The 16,361-nt window shown below is 40.2% G+C and overlaps 1 long non-coding RNA gene and 1 pseudogene across 1 annotated transcript; one reads left to right on the forward strand and one right to left on the reverse strand.

Annotated features, from left to right (window-relative positions):
- Positions 1-1,582: 1,582 nt before the first annotated feature.
- LOC132533358 (uncharacterized) lies at positions 1,583-16,057 on the reverse strand. Its single transcript, XR_009545234.1, has 3 exons — positions 15,968-16,057; positions 5,644-5,806; positions 1,583-1,990 (listed from the first exon to the last, which is right to left on the reverse strand). It is a non-coding gene; the product is annotated as an uncharacterized LOC132533358 (long non-coding RNA).
- Positions 13,610-14,171, forward strand: LOC103125332 (large ribosomal subunit protein uL11-like; annotated as a pseudogene).
- Positions 16,058-16,361: the final 304 nt, after the last annotated feature.

Here is a 16,361-nt window from a genome sequence, read left to right on the forward strand (position 1 = left end):
TTCCCCTCCTCTCTCCATTTCTCTCTGTCCTATCCAACAACAATGACATCAATAATAACTACAACAATAACAAGGGCAGCAAAAGGGAATAAATAAATATTTTAAATAATACTTTTCAGCTGTTTTAATGTCTCCAGTTTGTCTCCATGACTCACCTTTCTATACAGGAAAGGCTTAGTATTACTCCAGTACAGGGAGGAAGTAGAGACACATAAAGGACTTACAATGAAACTGAATTTCTCTAACAACCTGCTTTCTCAGATTCACTGATCACCCTCCCACTGGTCTCAACTATGAATCCTTGGCACTGCCATGAATCCCAACTACACTTCTAGCATCCTAGCACAAAGGTAGCTGAAAACTTATGTGTGCCTTTTATTTTTGGATAAATATAAGAAAAATCAAAGCTAAAAAAATGTATTACTAAGGATAATTAGTTCTATTCCTAATAGGAATATTCCCTTGTCTTACTTAAGCACAGAGTCATTCCATTCAAGCCCCCTTATCTGGATCTGCAATTCATTTCTTCTGAGTTCTGTATCTGATTCATAGAACTAGGATCTGGTGACTCACATTCTTCCTCTTCCAGCCACCCAAGTATGGAGCTTCAGGTCACTTTGATTTCTCCCCTGCCATTCCCTGTGCCATCGTACAAAGTTCCCCGATATTTTTCCCCTTATGAATATTTCATTTTCCTCTTGTACTTTAGCAGTAATATAAGCACCTCATTAAATCACTATTCTATCTTTTGCACCTCTTGGATGTTGCTTCAGTTTGGGCCCTGCTGTCTTCTATTTCAGATTTCAGTCTTGCTTTCCCAACCGTTGATTTTTATATAAAATTAATGCTTCCATCATATTCACCTGAGCCAGGTTCACCAAATGTATTTTACCAAACACAATGGAAAATAGAAGAAATAGGAAGTGGCATGAGGTTGGTCACCAAAATCAGTACAGAACACCATAGTTACTAGGGGAATCACAACGTTCACAATACTCAAGGTATGCCAAATTTAGGCACAGTCTTCATGGGGTTCACAAGAAGAATCAGTTTTCAATCTCATTGGTGCATTAGAGATAAAAATGGAATGAGAGATATAACTCCAATAGTGCTATTTCTCTAGATTTAAAAGTAGAGATGCTAAGTGTTAACATGTCCTCTGCTTTTTATATACTCTGAGATGAGAACTTGAAAACAAAATATTTAGGAGGCCGGGCAGTTAAGCACACATAGCACAAAGCACAAGGATCCACACAGGGATCCTGGTTCAAGTCCCCGGCTCCCCACCTGCAGGGCGGAGGGAGGGCTTTGCAGTGAAGCAGGTCTGTAGGTGTCTCTCTGTCACTCTTCCTCTCTACACCCCTCTCCCCTCTCAATTTCTTTCTGTCCTATCAGAACAAAAAGAAAAAAAACAGCAATGACAACAACAATAATAATGACAATGACAAGGGTAACAAGGGCAACAAAATGGGAAAAAACGTCCTCCAGGTAGTGCAGGCACTGAGCACCAGCAATAATCCTGGAGAAAAAAGAAAGAGAAGGAGATGAAATGGATATAATAAATTGAAAACAAATAAAAGAATTGTATATTTAAACCCAGCAACATCAATAATCATATTTAATATAAATCATTGAAACACAATATCAGGAGAAAATCCCATTTGAAACACAATCAGAAATCAATTGTGTCACGCAACTGAATTCTTATCCTTGGAGGATGCCTGATCACTCCACATACCAGGACACTGAAAGGCAAGTGGCCAAAAGCCCACAATGTTGCTGGAATTGGGAGAGGAAGGTCAAGGCTGCAGCCACCGTCATGTTAGAGTAGAGAGCTATGACACTGAGGACAGTGGAACAAGCAGAAGAAGATGCAAAGGTCCATCAGTTTTTACTAAGCTATTAAAATAGTTTCTTGGTTGGCTTCTGACTCCAGTCTCCAAATATTCAATCCAAAGCCTTCTCCCCATGTTGGTGCTAAGTCTTCTTCCTAGGGAAAAAAAAAATACCAGCAATTTAAAAATGTATGTGTGTTTCTCTACACAGGTTTTCTGATAGTTGCTTATACCGTTCCTTAGGCCAACACTGCTCTATAAACTGGACATAACAGTTTGTCCCATGGCTTTTTCTTTATTCACTTCTTCAGTCTACAGTGCATTTCTCACTCATTGTTGCATACACACACACACACACACACACACACAATCATTCAAGTCACAGACAAAGCATCATCCCTTCAGTGAAAGTTTTCTGATGTCTCCTCATTCCAATCCTAATCTAACTCATGTCAAATACCCTAAAAGTATTATTTTAAGATATAATTCCTATAACCTTTTAATTTTATTTGAGTAAATGTCTTATGCTTTATACAACCTTTACATTTAGGACTCAGCACAGGATAGCACATTTTATTCCGATCATTTTATGCACTATTGGACACTTATTGCGATCCTGACTTTGTTCTCCCTCACCCCTCCCTCATTCATGGCAACTATAAAAGTCTCCAGTTATGGCTGCTGACCCTTTGTAGGAGAAATCATCCTGGTATAAAACCATTAGCCTACACATATCTCAGCACATAAAGGCACAGCATAAAAATATATACTGATGTTTAAAGGTGACAAGTAGTGACAGGAAAGGGTAAAACTTAGCTTTTCATAATTAGTCTTTCTTTTGTAAAATAGGGAGAGAGTGGGCCAAGTCAGAGGCTGCAGTGTTGATGCCCTGGGGTAGAGAGTGGAGTTGTCCTTGTGGAATCAAATTATATTAAAACACAGTGTCCTTTCTTGTGAATTGTTTAATGTTTTATTTATTTATTTATTTATTTATTTATTTATTTAATAGAGACAGAGGGAAATGGAGAAAGGGAGGGAAAATAGAGAAGAATAAGAGAGGTGGGCAGTGGCATACCCAGTTAAGCACACATAGTACTAAACACAAGGACCCACACATGGATCCTGGTTCCAGCCCCCTGCTCCCCACCTGCAGTGAGGATGCTTCACAAGCAGTGAAACAGGTCTGCAGGTGTCTGTCTTTCTTTCTTTCTCTATCTCTCCCACTGCTCTAAATTTCTCTCTGTCCTATCCAATAAAATGAAAAAAATGGCTACTGGGAGCAGTGGATTCATAGTGCCAGCACCAAGTCCCAGTGATAACCCTGAGGCAAGAGAGAGAGAGGAGAGAAAGTGAAAAGGTGAAGGAGGAGGCAGAGGAGGAGGAGAAGGAGAAGAGGAAGAAAGAGGAAGAGGATCTGCAGATCTGCTTCTCTCTTTATGAAGCTTTCCCCCTGCAGATGAGGACCGGGGGCTTGAACCTGGGTCCTTGAGTGTTGTAATATATGCACTCAACTGAATGAGCTACCACTTAGCCCCTTCTGTTCTCTCTTTAAGAGAATTCATACTAACAAGAGCCAAGTTCTGATTCCAGAAGAGGACCATGTGGATCACATATTCAGAACTTGACTACCTAAGGGAATATACAAAATGAGGTAGAGAAATGCTCATCTAAAGAGCAGACAGAATTCCATTAGCTGATTCAAGAAAGTGAACAGTGGTTAGGTATTTTTCCAAAGCTCACATCTGGACTCTGGGAATCTGAGAATGAAAGAGGGATACTTTCCTTCTTTAGAGGAGAACTAGAATGAAGCCTCTCTTTAGCACTGGTCTAGATTCAATCACTAAGATTTAAAAAGCCCATGCAGAAACAATGATAGAAAGAGCTAGAGCTAAATAAGCAGGGCCATATATGTATATGGACAAGTCACATCTATTTTTGTACTGAAACAAACATGTGAAAGTCATAATAGAAATGCAGAAAACGTAGAAGGAAAGTTAATGCCAAAGCACCAGTACCAAACATCAGTGAGCAGGCATGATCAAATGTTAAAAATAAAACCAGTTCTGAACAGACATACCAAATATAGAGGTTGTTTTGTTTTGTTTTTCAAAGCCCGTGTAACAAATGGCAGGCATAGTAACTCTGACAGGCTGCTAAAAAACTGGATATCTCAAAAAATGATTCTGCCCTAGCCAAAAAAAAAAAAAAATCTGAAAATGAAAGTGGAATATTTATTTCCCCTTTTAACACAGCAGGGATCACTTACAGTAAATAAGCCTAACAAGATCCAATCTAAGAAACACTGATGCTATTAAGGACTGACCACTATCATTAGCCACACAGTGCATTCAGTGCCCTAATAACCATGCCCACAGAAGCCCTCTGCCTTCAAAATGCTATTTCTTGATCCTCATAGACTTTCAGTGGATATTAAACAAAAGACCCCCAATGATTCTCTCTCCCTTCACTCTATGCTGACTGTCAGTGCCAGGAGGAAGTAAGCAGACCCAGGTAGCCTACACATCAGGATATATATACAGGAAAAAAAATGTACCAATTGGACAATTATTTTTACTTAGCGTCTCCATTGTGCCAACGATTTGTATCAGGTTATCTGAAGGTAATAGAATAGAGACTCCAAAAGAACTTATTATTTTTTTTTATTGAGCTTGAGAGCTGTTAAGGAGAACAATAGGCTCATGAAGTAAATGCATGTTTACAAAGGAGATCAGAGAGTAGAGGGAAAGAAAGCCTTGAGATCTTCAAGGGGCCTCAATCAATGAAGGCTTTTAAGAAGAAGGTTTAATTGTTAAAGGGTTTGTGACAGACACTTACAAGCGGAATAGACCCTTATCAACCTGAGAGAAAATTAGATTTAATAGCACTTGAAAATCAGAGGGGTGAACTAAAGGGCATTAATGTGGCTGTATTCATAGCCTTGAGAAAGTGGTCTAATCTCTCTCTGTGTGTTGATTTCTCCTTCATAAGTTTGTTATAAAGGGTTTTAAAAATATTTTATTCATTGTTTTAATGAGAGAGACACTAACACAGAGAAAGAGAGAGACGCCTGAGAACTGGCTTCTGGTGGGACTGGGGATTGAACCTGGGACTGCAGAGCCTCAGGCATGAAAGTATTTTGCATAACAAGCATGCTTTTACCCTAGCCTTAAAATATTTTTGTGTTCTGATATTTATTTATTTATTTATTTCAGAACACTGTTAAGTTCTGGTTTATTATGGTGCCAGAGATTGAACTCGGGACTTTGGAAACTCTGTTATGAAAGTCTTTTTGCATAATCATTATGCAATCTCTTCAGCTGCCGCTCTCTGTCCATGAGCCACACGTGTTTGCACTCGCCCATGACTTGGTGGGTTCCCAAAGTAATCCTAGTCTTGTCTTGTTGGTTCTCAGGTAATCCATTTTGATAGTTGATCTGGCAGAGCCACACGGAGCTTTGCTACTTTGTAGCCCCGCCTCCGGAACCAATTATAACGTTTTAATGGGAAAACATACCCTCTATGTGCTTAAACAATGTAGTTATTATTTTTATCATTGTTATTATGGCAAAAACTTCTGAAACCATGATGTGATATTATAAGGCAGGAAAAATGTACCAAACTAATAAAAAAGCGGAATCCTAGGACTAGAGGGAAACTGACTTTCTTATTTATACTTGTCTGCACTTTTAAGTGTTTTCTCTAATGAGAATATACTTTTCAGTTGGTAAAACATCAGCATTTAAAACAGGTTTTAAATTTCAACCTGACTGAATTATTTAGCAGGGTAAGAAATGCTAACCCAACTCACATGGTCAAGTGGCATCAGTCTGTTCAAACCCTTGTTTATGCTGAATGCTTAAATTGAGCCAAATATGGGCTAGGTCACATGTTGAAGAGGGAAAGCCTCCTGATCGGCAGAGATTGGATGTGTCCTCTTCTGTCTCCTTTAGAGTAATCCAAGTAAACCGCCACTAGGGAGAAAGAGCTGTGTGAGAAAGGCATCAATGGCCACCTATTAATGGATCAGGATTGAAACTCAGACATTGTGAGTTTGAATTATGGCTAGCATTCAGCAAATATTAATTGCATTTTCCTAGACATCAAAAAATAGTAAGCAATCAAAAGTGTAGTCTTGGGCGTTTTTGTAACATCATTTTATTGGGTTTATGGGATGCATTGGATCGACCTTCTCGTGGTGCATCCCATGAGTACCCATTCATTGGGGAAACTGACAATCCTTCCTAGCCGACTGAATCCACATGGATCCCAGTCACTTTCAAAGCAACAAGCAGCTCCTGACAGCTTTCAACCTGACCTGTTGACTGGCTATGGTAGAAGGGCAAATACTAGAAGAAGATTGGGTTTATGGTGTACAGTACAATTATTGGCACATGAGTACATGATTTTTCATCTTTCTATTCTCCATTATCTTAGCACCCCAATGGGAAGGTGTAAATTTAAAAAAAGTGTCCAAAATAAAATCAAGCACAAAAAAAAAAAAACTATTTTACATTGGCCCATAAAATGGCAGGTAAAAGTATGCCTTACTATGCATGAGGCCCTGGGTTTGATCCCCAGCAACACAAGGACATACTATGAACCCCACCACAGACACACTATGAACCCCACCACAGACACACTATGAACCCCATCAAGGGGTTTGGTGTCTCTCTCCCCTAGCCCCTTTAAAAATTTCCAGAGTAAAAACTTCTGGAGAGGGAGCTCAGAGGCATCCATATGCAAGAAAACTTTAGCATCCTTCCCTAGCAGAACATTTAAAACATTAACTTTCAAAAGGTATATTCTGTACTGAAACTTTCCCATCATTTTTTTTTCTTGTAAAGGCACCATCAAATATTCTTCTAAATTGCCCTTCTTGAAAAGAATAGTAAGATTTCCTTGACAATATATTTCACTTTAATTGCCAATTCATTTTCTCTTGCTTATTAATGGCTTCTCTACTGCTAGTGGTTGTCCATATTCACCATCTGTAAACACACACACACACACACACACACACACACACACACACACACACACTCCAATCATTGGGCCAGAAACTTTTATAAAAAGGGTTTCAGTTAGAAACACTACATTTGGGAGTCAAGCGGTAGCACAGGGGGTTAAGCACACATGGCATGAAGAGAAAGGACCAGAGTAAGGATCCTGGTTCGAGCTCCTGGCTCCCCACCAGCAGGGGTATAGCTTCACAAGTGGTGAAGCAGGTATGCTGGTGTCTGTCTTTCTCTCTCCCCTCGCTGTCTTTCCCTTCTCTCTCCATTTCTCTCTGTTCTATCCAAGAACAATGACATCAATAACAACAATAATAATAACCACAACAATGATAAAACAACAAGGGCAACAAAAGGGAAAAATGGCCTGCAGGAGCAGTGCATTTTTAGGGCAGTCACCAAACCCCAGCACCCCAGCAATAAACCTGGAAATAGGAAGAAAGAAAGAAAGAAAGAAAGAAAGAAAGAAAGAAAGAAAGAAAGAAAGAAAGAAAGAGAAAGAAAGGGAGGGAGGGAGGAAGGAAGGAAGGAAGGAAGGAAGAAAGGAAGAAAGAAAAAGGGAGGCGGGTCAGTAGAGCAGCGAATTAAGCGCACATAGTGCGAAAAGCAAGGACCTGTGTAAGGAATCTGGTTCGAGCCCCCAGCTCCCCCCACCTGCAGGGGAGTCACTTCACAGGCAGTGAACCAATCTGCAGGTGTCTATCTTTCTCTCCCCCTCTCTGCCTTCCCCTCTTCTCTCCATTTCTCTCTGTCCTATCCAACAATGACAACATCAATAATAACTACAAAAATAAACAATAAGGGCAACAAAAGAGAAAATAAATTTAAAAAAAAGAAAGGAAGAAAGAGAAACACTGTTTTTATATAAATTATGAAATGTTGCCCCTCTCACTGGATAAATTACAAGTAGTGGCACCCACAGCATGGATGCATTACAATATAGGCAGTATTTGACAATTCCCTCCACTTCACGCAAGGCAGGAAGAGCACAGCCGTTATGCCCTTGATTCTCCTGGCTACCAATGACTTCCAGTCAGAGGTACATACCAGTTCTCCATCCTATTTTGCCTGCATTAACCTTATTTATCTGCTAAAGTTGATTACTCTTTGCTCTTTGAAGTACAGCGGCTCTTCAAACAACTTGTTTCTTCACTGAACAACATTTCTTATGATGCTGATAAGGAAAAAACAATCCTGTCCAACAGTGAGTGAACTGACATTGCTGAGCAGCTCTTGTCCTTACACTTTTCTCTGCTTAGTTTCCAAGAACCTCTCCATCACCCTGAAAATTTAATGTGCCTTCATCACAACAATGTGTGAGTCTTTTTCTCTTCGATGGATCCCTCCTTTTGTGCGGCTATATTGAAATATAAGTAAAATATAGCCTTGTGGTTTGAGGCATACCATATGCTAATTTGATACATGTATATATATTGTGAAGTAACCACCGCAGTGAGGTTGATAAACATCACTTTATGTGGTGAGACTATTGAAGGCTTACTGCAATAGCAAAGACACAGAACACAGTGTGTAGTTACCTAGTGCCACCATGTTGTCACTCACATCACCAGGATTTATCATTCTCATAAATGGAATTTTGTATGCTTTGACTGACAACTCCCCATTCCCCCAACCCCCAAGGCAGTAGAATTCTGCACAGTCAGGCTGAGTGGTGGCGCACTCGCTAGAATGCAAATGTTATCATATGCAAGGAACTAGTTTCAACCTCAGGGTCCCCACCTGCAGGGTGAGATGGAGAGAAGGGGGTCTCACAAGTGGTGAAGGTGTGCTACAGATATCTCTCTCTCTCTCATATCTCCATATTCCCTCTAAATTTTTCTGTCTCAATCCAATAAATTAATATTTTTAAATGAACTCCATGGGGTCTCAATTATATGTCAAATCTCTTTTGTATCATCATTGGGGCAGTTAATGGTTTACAATACAGTAGTTGGTGCATGGGTATAATTTATCTCCCCATGATAGGTGTCTGTAAAATACAGAATCTCTAAACAACAATAATAAAGACACCTACATGTTACAGTGTACAAGAACCCAGTTCGTGCCCCTGTGTCCCCACCTGCAGGGGGAGAGCTTTTAGAGTGCTGAAGCAGTGTTGAAGGTATCTATCTCTTTCCCTCTCTATCACCTCCATCACTTTCGATTTCTGGCTGTTTCTATCCAATCAATAAATTAAGTTAATTAAAAATTAAAAGACAACCACATAGAAACGGTAGAGTAGCAGTGGTTTCCAGGGACTGAGAGAAATATAGGTGAAAGGGTACAGGTCTTCAGGTCTGCAATGAATAAAGTAAGACCCAGATGGAAGACACAGTAATTAAAATTGCTAGCACAGTATTGTGTAATTGAATGTTTGTTAACAACAGTAAAAAGTGTTCATCTGTCTTATTCGATTTAGCATGATGTCTTCTTAGTCAATCTATATTGCTACTGCTAAAAAGAAGTGGATGAATTTCTTCTTTGCTGTGGCTGCATATCTTTATTTTTTAATAATTTATTTATAAAATAAAAAATATCGACAAGACCACAGGATAAGAGGGGTACAACTGGGAGTCAGTCGGTAGCGCAGTGGGTTAAGCGCACATGGTGCAAAGCACAAGGACCAGCATAAGGATCCCGGTTCCAGCCCCTGGCTTCCCACCTACGGGGAGTTGCTTCACAGGCAGTGAACAGGTCTGCAGGTGTCTCTCTTTCTCTTCCCCTCTCTGTCTTCCCCTCCTCTCTTCATTTCTCTCTGTCCTCTCCAACAACAATGACATCAATAACAACAATAATAACTACAACAATAAAACAACAAGGGCAACAAAAGGAAATAAATAAAAATATATAAAAAAGAGGGGTACAACTCCACACAATTTCTACCACCAGAGTTCTGCATCCCCTCCCCTCCCTTGAAAGCTTTCTTATTCTTTATCCCTCTGGGAACATGGACCCAAGGTCATTATGGGGTGCAGAGGGTGGAAAATCTGGCTTCTGTAATTGCTTTACCACTGAACATGGACATTGGCAGGTTGATCCATACTCCCAGATTATCTCTATCTTTCCCTAGTGGGCCAGGGCTCTGAAGAGGTAGGGGTTCTCTGTCCAGAGAAGTCAAGTTGACATCATGGTTCCATCTGCAACTTGATAGCTAAAAAATCATTAAGATATAAAGCAGAACAAATTGTTGTATAATTCAGGAACCTAAAGGCAAAAATATAGCAGATGAGTTTGGGAAACTCCATTTTGGAAAAAGCTAGTGGGTCTATTTTAGGCACATACTTCAGGGGTCCATGACTTCACTAATTTTTTAAATTTTATTTATTTATTTATTTTCCTTTTTGTTGCCCTTGTTGTTTAACATTGTTTTGGTTATTGATGTCCTTGTTGTTGGATAGGAGAGAGAGAAATGGAGAGAGGAGGGGAAGACAGAGACGGGGAGACAAAGACAGACACCTGTAGACCTGCTTCACCACTTGTGAAGCGACTCCCCTGCAGGTGGGGAGCAGGGGGCTCGAACCAGGATCCTTAAGATGGCCTTGCACTTTGCACCATGTGCACTTAACTCACTGCGCCACAGCCTGACTCCCGACTTTACTAATTTTTTCCTGAGACTGACAGCTAACATGCAGGTGGACCAGAGGTTTTGTCCAGGAAAATGGTGTCAGAGTTGGAAATAGGACTAGAAAGCTGGATCAGGGCAGAGAGTAGCTCCCAAATATGGGAAAGGTATCTAAGTATCATTTTATGGTATCTTTAAAAAAAAAAATTTAATATTTATTTTCTATTGTTCTTTATTGTTGTAGTAATTATTGTTGTTGTTATTGATGTCATTGTTAGATAGGACAGAGAGAAATGGAGAGAGGAGGGGAAGACAGAGACAGGGAGAAAAAGATAGACACCTGCAGACCTGCTTCACCACTTGTGAAGGAACTTCCCTGCAGGTAGGGAGCCGAGAGCTTGGACCGGGATCCTTCTGCCAGTCCTTGAGCTTTGCATCATGTTAGCTTAACCCGCTGTGCTACCACTGGACTCCCTATGGTGTCTTTTTTTAAGGTCTTTCTACTTGCTTGCTATTTTGGGTCGCTAAAAACTATTGTGCACTTTTGCTTCTTACATATTTTCTAACATATAGGTACATGGCTACACATCTTTCTATAGTGTGTGTGCATATCAACATATACACATACCTAGATGCACCTATATACACATGTGTATATGCCACATTTTTAAAAATTTATTTCTTAATCGATAGAGACATAAATTGAGAGGGGGAGATAAAGAAAAGGAGAGAGCCATAGAGACATCTGCAATCCTGCTTCACAACTTGTGAAGTTTTCCCCCTGCAGGAGAGGATCAGGGTCTTGAACCTGGGTCCATCTGCACTGTAATGTGTGCACTTAAAGGCTGCACCACCACCCGGCCCCCACATGCCACATTTTCTGCATTCAGTTATCTCTGTAAACTCAAGTTATTTTCATGTCTGTTCTGTTGTGAATGATGCTGAAATGAACATGAGTGTGCATATATCTCTTTGAGATAATTATTTCATTTCCATTGGCCATACTCCCAGATGAAGGATTGCTGGATAGTAATGCTAATTTTAATTTTTTTGAAAGCACTCTGTTGTTTTCCATAGTGGCTGTGCTATTCGAATTCTCACATGTATTACATAAGAGTTCCCATTTTCTCTCCTTACCAACATTTGTTATCACATCTTTTTTTCATATCAGCCATTTGTAACAGGTGCAAGGTAGATAGCTCACTGGGGTTTGGATATGCATTTCCCTAATGATCAGTGATGTTAAACATCTTTGCATGTCATTGCTGGCCATTTATAGTTGTTGTGAAAATGTCTATTCAGTTCCTCTGACCATTTTTTATTAAAGCATTGGTTTCTTTCTTTCTTTTTTATTTCCTTCTTTTATTTTTTCCTGAGATGTATGAATTCATTATTTATTTTGGCTATCTGTTCCTTATTAGATATGACTTACTGTTGGGTAGTATGCCAGCTCCCCCTGGCTTCTGCTTAACCAAGCACCGGTATGCCTGTATAGGGATTGGTTTGATCCCACTCAAAGCTGCAGTCTATTTACATAAATCACTTTTATATTTACATAAAGCACCACCTTCCCTCCAGGGCATTGGTGGTTCAGTGGTAGAATTCTCACCTGCTCCAACCCCTCTCCTTGTCACACCCTGATCTTCCACCAGTCACTTTTCACTCCACCCTCTCTATGTCACATCCTGTTTCCACCCTACTTGGAGAGTATAAATATAGCTGCTCTTCTGATTAAAGACACTTGGAAATTGCTTTCCGGCTCCGAGAGTTCCAGGGTGTATCTCCTGCGAAGTTAGTGCGAAGTTAGTGCAGAAGTTAGTGCGGCATGAGTTCCTGATCCCTCTCCCACGCAGCAGCCTAGATGGGCTCCAGTTGAGTTCTCTCCAACCCAGAGAGCACTAGCTCGGGAAGAAGCACCCTCAGGCTATCCCGGCAACTTACAAATATCCTCTTCCATTCCGTTGCTTTTTTTTTTTACGTTGTTGCTTCTTGGGCTTTGCAGGGAGTTTTGGTTTGACAGTCTCATTTTCCTCTTTGCTTTTGTTGTTTGTGAATGAATGTAATACTTTAAAAAATCATTATTGAGATCAGTGTCATGGAATTTTTTTTCCCTAGAGGTCAGTAATGTGGTGTGTAGTTTCTACACATTGTGAAATGATACAGTTTTTTCTATAGTTATTGACTTCTGGTTTCATATCATGTTGACTTAGAAAAAAAAGATAGGTGGTATGATTTCAGTCATCTTGCATTTGGAAAAGTTGTTTAGTGACCTAAATTATGATCTGTTCTGAAGAATGTTACATGAATGTTGAGTACCTTCCATCATTTTTTTTTTTTTTGCCTCCAAGGTTATCACTGGAGCTCAGTGCCTACACTATGCATCTACTGCTCTGGTGGATATATATATATATATATATATATATATATATATATATGTTGTATAGGACAGAGAGAAATTGACAGGGAAGAGGGAGATAGAGAGGGAGAGAGACAGAGACACCTGCAAACCTGCTTCATTGCTTGTGACCTCCCCCACCCCCGGTGCAGGAAGGGACTGTGAAGCTCCAACTGTACCACTGCCCAACTCCTGCCACCCCATCAGCATTTCTTACAAAGCTCTCTTACATGAATTCCAGATCCTATATTCAGCCATCTTCACTTGGACAGTACCTCCCTGACTCTTACATGATTTTCCTCCTATCGTTCTAAGTATACAAATTTTATAAAAATGTTACAGAATTCCTTTTTGAGAAGAAAAGTGGCCCTCATATAACTGAGCACATTCACTAATACAACCTTCAAATAATTCAGGCTTTTAATAATGTCTCACAAGCTCTACCACTCAAACTTGGTCCATGCCACCACTATCCCTCACCGATTTCAATCACTTCAGAGCAACCAAAAAATGCTCTTGTCTGGCCTCTTTTCAATCTATTTTCTATATTAAGAGTAATCTTGGTAAAATGTGTCAGATGATTTTATCTGCTTAAAATTGTGCAGCAAATTCCTTTCTAATCCAGTGAGGAAAAAAACAGTAAGTTTGATGCCATACTAGCCTTCCCATAGCACCTGCCTCTATAAGTTAAGGGGGTGAGGAAAGAGAGAGAGAGAGAGAATAGTTATTTGCCAGTGAGAGAGAACCAGAGCATCATGCAGTCTTAAAAATAAAAATCATTGCTTTTCAGTTTTCAATTCAGAGGAGGCCAAGGTACAAGTTTCTTCAGTCGTCCCAAATCCAAGTTCATCCAACACCAGCTGCCTCCACCATGCCACCAAAGTTCGACCCCAATGAGATCAAAGTCATGTACCTGAGATGCACTGGCGGGGAAGTCTGCCCTACTTAGGCCCTGGTCCCTAAGACTGGGCAGCTAAGTCTGTCTCCAAAAAAAAAAGTTGGTGATGACCTTGCCAAGGCTACTGGTGACTGGAAGTTTCTGAGGATCACAGTAAAACTGACAACCCAGAACAGACATGCCCAGACTGAGGTGGTGCCTTGTGCATCTGTCATCATGAAAGTTCTCAAGGAACCACCAAGAGACAGAAAAAAGCAGAAAAATATTAAGCACAGTGGAAACATCACTTTTGATGAAGTTGTCAACATTGCCTGACAAATGTGGCACCAATCTTTAGCTAAAGAACTCTGGAACCATCAAAGAAATCCTGGGGACTGTTCAATCTGTGGGTTGCCATGTTGATAGCTGCCATTCCCATGACATCATAGATGACATCAACAGTGGTGCTGTGGAATGCCCAGCTAGTTAAGAAATTACAAAGGGGGAGTCAGCGGATCCAGGTTCAAGCCCTGGGCTCCCCACCTGCAGGGGTGTCACTTCACAGGTGGTGAAGCAGGTCTGCAGGTGTCTATCTTTCTCTCCCCCTCTCTGTCTTCCCCTCCTCTCTCCGCTTCTTTCTGTCCTATCCAACAATGATGACATCAATAATAACTACAACAATAAAAAAACAAGGGCATCAAAAGGGAATAAATAAATATTAAGAAAAGAAATTACATAGGAAGATGCTTCAATAAAGGATTATTTGAAAAAAAAAAGGATCAGTGATTTAGTAATAATTAACAAGATTGTGAGATAACAGGGGTACAGTTCCACACAGTTTCCACCACCAGAGTTCTGTGTCCTATCCCCTCCATTGAAAGTTTCCCTGTTCTTTATCCCTCTGGGAGTATGGTTCAAAATTCTATTATGGGGTGCAAAAGGTGAAAGGTCAGTTTTATGTAACATTTTCTCTGCTGGCTTCTGCAATTCTTTCTCTGCAGGTCGATTCATACCCCCAGCCTGTGATGCTAGGGACTAAACTTGGGACATACTGCATGCAAGTCCGCCACTTTACCCACTGCAAACCAAGTAAGCCACTGTGTTGCCTTGGTGACCACACCTCCCACACCCTGTCCTCCATCACACTCTTGTGCATTTGTCTTTTGCCACATTTACCAAATTTATTGTGCCTTAAGCACACATATACCTGCTTCTGAGAATTTTCATTTGTTGTTCCTGCCTCCTAAGATTTTTTCTTCCAATGAGGAAATTCCTTTGTTTACTCCTTACTGTCTTCGTTGTCAACTTGCAGTACTGTTTCTCCATGTCTATTATCTTTAAGCTGTAACTCTCCATTCTCCTCCCCAGCCTTTTACCCATTGATATCTGTTGTATGCTTTACATTGGGTTCTAGTTCTCCCCCGCCAAGAAAATTAGATCAGTCCAGTTAGTTTTCGCGGCCCGCTTGGCCCCGCCCTTAGGAACCCCGAGAGAGGGTTCCAAAGTGGGAGAGTGTCAGAGTTCCAGGGTTGAAGAGTTGCAGAGTTAGAGAGTTCCTGAGTTCCAGAGTAAGAGAGAGTGCTTGCGCCGCTGCAAAGAGACAGCAGAGTTCTGTTTGGTCATTAGTTTGGTTTAGTTTATGAATCGTTGTTCCTGAATAAAGAAATACAGTTTCCCTGCCCAGCCATTGTCTCCGCATCTCTGTTACCCACCCGTGAAGCTAGCCCGGCCGGCTAGAGCCTACGAATTTAACAACAGATATCAATATACGTTTCTTACGTTTTCATCTTTTCAAAAATAGTGTAAGACCCACAAGGACATCAGTCTGCCTTTAAGGACATTCATCTGTCAAGAATAAATCAGAACATGGCATGTATTTGGTGCCTAGTGAAGTTTTGTTAAATAAGGATGTTCATGCAAATGTATAAAGTAAAAGATTATAAAGTAATAGTCAACAGTAACAAAGCTTCTGCTTGACTGTTTGCAAAATCAAATGCCTGACTTCAGAATATTTTTGATTGTATAGCAGCCTAGAATATTCAGAAAGAAAAGCAAGTATTATCATTCTGGAGGTGACTGGCCACATGCCAGAATCCAGTCACTAGGGAAGTTAAAACAACAGCAATTCCTATTTATGTAATCTGCCAATTAATACCTTCTCAACATATAAATTAAACTCAGTGACTGTAAACAGATTCTTAAAGAGATAAAGTTAATTATTTAGGTCAGAGGTATTTCATGAGATTAAACTGAAAATATACCATAGGAGTAAAAAAGAAAGCTCACCTTGTAGGCTACAGCAGTATCATGTCATGTGTGCAATGCTGGTACCACACTGACAGTGCCACTTTACTAGGGGAAGATTCCTGGTAACTCTGAAATTAAAAGAAGGAAATTCTTGTGAGGCCTGAGCAGCAATGTCACCATATACTATAATGAATTAGATGCAGTTGTACTGAAGATCAATTGCTTTCAATAGCAATCTCCTAGTCTCTTTTCTTCTCTCCCCTTGCAGTGGTATATGGTCATTTGACCAGTAATAACTAATAAAAAATAAACTATACATTCACTTCTTGCTACTTGTATTTAGCAGCTTTTTATTTATTTTATTGGGGGTTAGAGCACTAACAGTTTCAGGCATAGTCTCTGACACATATGCACAGATTCTTGTCTCCCCCTG

Source organism: Erinaceus europaeus, chromosome 16 (assembly GCF_950295315.1).
Source record: "Erinaceus europaeus chromosome 16, mEriEur2.1, whole genome shotgun sequence".
Lineage (NCBI taxonomy): Eukaryota > Metazoa > Chordata > Mammalia > Eulipotyphla > Erinaceidae > Erinaceus > Erinaceus europaeus.